The following is a 3,524-nucleotide window of genomic DNA, read 5'->3' as shown; positions in this document are numbered from 1 at the left end:
TGTCTGCAATATCCTGGATATATCAACTCCCCTGACCTGAAAATTGGGTCACTGGATTTGAAACTAATAATTATTATTCTCAACTCTGAGCTGCTGCGTGGATGACGTAGGACCCTGGGATGAAAAACAACCTTATTTAACCTGAACAGGAATCAGTAAGATGTAGGAAGGAAGTGTGAGTGTGTGGGGTGTGGGGTGGCGGGTGGGTCACGCCACACAGACTGGTATTGTTTTGGCCTCAGTAGTACTTGTGTTGTTTGTGTAATGCTACTGTTGTGTAAAGCCAGACCCAATTGCTGATCCTCTTAATATCAGCCAGAATTCCCATCACAGGACCAGTTGGGTCTTGAAGCGGCCAGAGGGCCGTGTTGCTTTCAAACACACACACACACACGCACACACACACGCACACACACACACACACACACACACACACACACACACACACGCACACACGCACACACGCACACACACACACACACACACACACACACACACATGAAAACGCATTGAAATCTGAATACACAGCATCCATGCAGGAAGGATGTGTTTGTTTGTTGGAGAGTTCAGTGAGCAGGGAAGAGGATGGAGGTTAAACATTTAAACGTGTGTGTGTGTGTGTGTGTGGGATGGGGGGAGGGTGTGGGGATAAGTGGTGGAGATTTTGTCTAGTAGTTAGGTGTTATGAGAGAGCCAGGAAAGCAGAAAGCCCTGAAGTGCCCGGGGACTAAGCCTGGAAGGATCTGTAGATAGTCTTTGCACACAAGACTCCGTGACTCACCTTTCCTGTAACCAATCACATCTTTCTACAGAACAAAAAAAAACAACGAAAAACTAAATTCCCACCGGATTAAAGCCACTGTCTCCTAGAATTTCCTCATATCAGCACCCAGCATTCCTGCGGTGGGTTAACCTGATTGGGTTTAAGGGAGTCGAAGAGGCGGTTTTGCTGTAGCATGTAGCATTAAAGGGCATTAGGGAGCATTAGGAACATAGTGTTGAAAACCGAAGGCTACAGAAAGGGTGTTACATAAACAGTAAAATAGGTTATGAGGTCAAGGGTTAGTTTGCCTTGGTGCGCAAAAGCCAAACTGATGGAGTAAGGAGAACAAGAGGAGGTAAGGTCAAGAAGGATGCTACAGTATAGCATCATAAATGAGTTAGGCATTATGAGACCTTTCATTATCCTCCAGAAGAAGAAAAAACTGCTGGATGGTCATGCTTAAATTCCTCAGCATCGTTCTTCTTCTGTTGACAAACCACCATTATTCTATCAGCGTCTGCTGTTGTGTTGGTCCACAGGGTAGAGAGCTCTCAGCTAAATGTCATCCTGGATCTGTAGAGATGAAAGGGATGCTTTATTGTTCACCAGGGAGCAGTTATAGCCACATACAAAACATGTCCCTAGTACAGATCTCGCCCTCCCTTCCTCTGTAGTAAGTCAGCTAACACGCTGTAGGAATCATGAGACGGAGACAGTGGTGTCATTATGCACAAATATAGTTCATCTTTGATCTCTATCAGTGGCTGTAGCTGTGATTTGGGCACACGGCTCTAAACAAACATTATAGCGTGAAGCTTTACAGCCACAGATTCACTCAAATGTGGACTTTCTTTTACGACAGTTATATAGCGAGAAATTTGCTGGCAGATTGTCCGAGCATCCAGTCCGTCATGAACATGACATTGTGTCAGAAATGTCTCAAGGCAATTTTCCTCAAATTTGGCACAAATGGCCACATGGACTCCAAGATGAACTGTAATTTGGTGGTCAAAGGTTAAAGACAAGATCTGTGTGACCTCACGAAAACATGCTTTTGGCCATAATTCAAGAATTCATTCACTGAGACATCAAAATATTCTGTAAAAACAATGTTGCCCATTATTCATGGCGGAAACTCAGGAACAGAAGCTGCACACAAATGCAAGGCGGTAGGGGGGTTTGATTTTAATTAGTGAAATATCTTTGTGTTTTAGATTGTACTCAACATTGCAATAGGCTTTAAACCAGTAGGCGAAGCACTTAAGCGCATTGTTTGTTTTTTCCAAACCACGTCTTTGCTGTTGGCTGTTGTTTTTATCTGCAGCAGGTAACTGTCTGACGTCAAAAGGCCCACCACCAAATTGCACATTTAGCATCTTAAGACCCAGAACTGAAAGGGGCATACTCTGGATTTACCATAAACAGGTGGCTCCAAATTTATATCAGTGTTTTATCTGTACCTCTTGGATATGTAGTTATAAGACATTTGATAACATTTCCGCTGTGTCAGTGGGACATTTGTGTTCACATGTTACTTATGATGCTCCAAGTGGCAAGAAAACTCAGATATTGAAAATGTGAATCAATTTATGTATACAGCAGTACAAATAATTGAGCCTTTTCTGACTATTGAAGAGAAACACAATTCTGGCACGACTCTGAGTCTGATGGCTGAAAGTAAACAGAGAATTAACCTAATTAATTGGCTGGCTTTGCAAACTGCTTAGGGTTTTTTTTTTGTGCAAGCTGTCTGCTTACCCAACTGATTGGTATACTGTACCAACCTGTACCTCTACCATGACCACCTACTCAGAATGGACAGGATCGTGAGTAGAAAAATGCTAAATTTTCACTTTAAGTTTGCATAATTTATGTTAATATCTCTTATTATTCACATTCTTATGTCCTCATGTGCCCCTTTGTTTCCTTTGGAGCAAAACACTGCACACTAAAGTTATGATGTGACCAATTTAACCTCAGAAATGAATACTTTTAATCCTTCCATTATCAATCAATTTCTCCTGTCCGTCTTTATTACTTACAGAGCAGCACTCAGAAATCAAATGCCTCTCTCCGAACAAATAAAACACATTCCATTTCTTCTTCCCTGCAAATAGATTTTATCTGTTATTATGCAAATGCACAAGCAAGATTTTCGCAAGATGAAAATGGGATTCTCCGCTGAAGTCCCAGAAGACAATGGAGAAAAAAAAGCCTGTAAATAGATAACACTAGACATGCAAGTCCCTGTGTGATTCAGACTGAAGGGTGAATCCTTGTTGTGTTGATCCCTCTTTGCTTGATGGTGTTGTTAGTGTTCCCCACTTAACAGTCAGCAGAGGAGAAAGAGAAAGGGAGCGTGGGGGAAATAAAAATGAAAAGAGGCTTTGACATGTGAAGAAACACTGCTCCCCCTTTAAAGTTAAATAAACAAACAAACAGAACAACTGACATTTCTACCAGTGCACACACGCACCAGACCTACTGACACACTCAGAGGCATCCCCGGAGCAGGGATTGGACAAGAGACACGCATACAAACAGAGGAAGAGAGAGAGAGAGAGGGAGAGAGAGAGCGCGCACTTCTTTGCCACCCCTCCACAGCTGCTGCTCCACCAGTGGTCCTGTCAGTGGGGTATGAGAGCAGCGCGGCGATGACTACTGCCCACTTGGACTCTTAAGTCAGACCACCTCATTTCCACTCTGACACACGTCTTTCGTGCGCTCAAAAATCCTCTCATAAATCACCAGTGGAGTGGGA

Source organism: Trachurus trachurus (genome assembly GCF_905171665.1).
Source record: "Trachurus trachurus genome assembly, chromosome: 19".
NCBI lineage: Eukaryota > Metazoa > Chordata > Actinopteri > Carangiformes > Carangidae > Trachurus > Trachurus trachurus.
The sequence above is the reverse complement of the archived record's forward strand: the minus strand, read 5'-3'. Positions refer to the sequence as shown.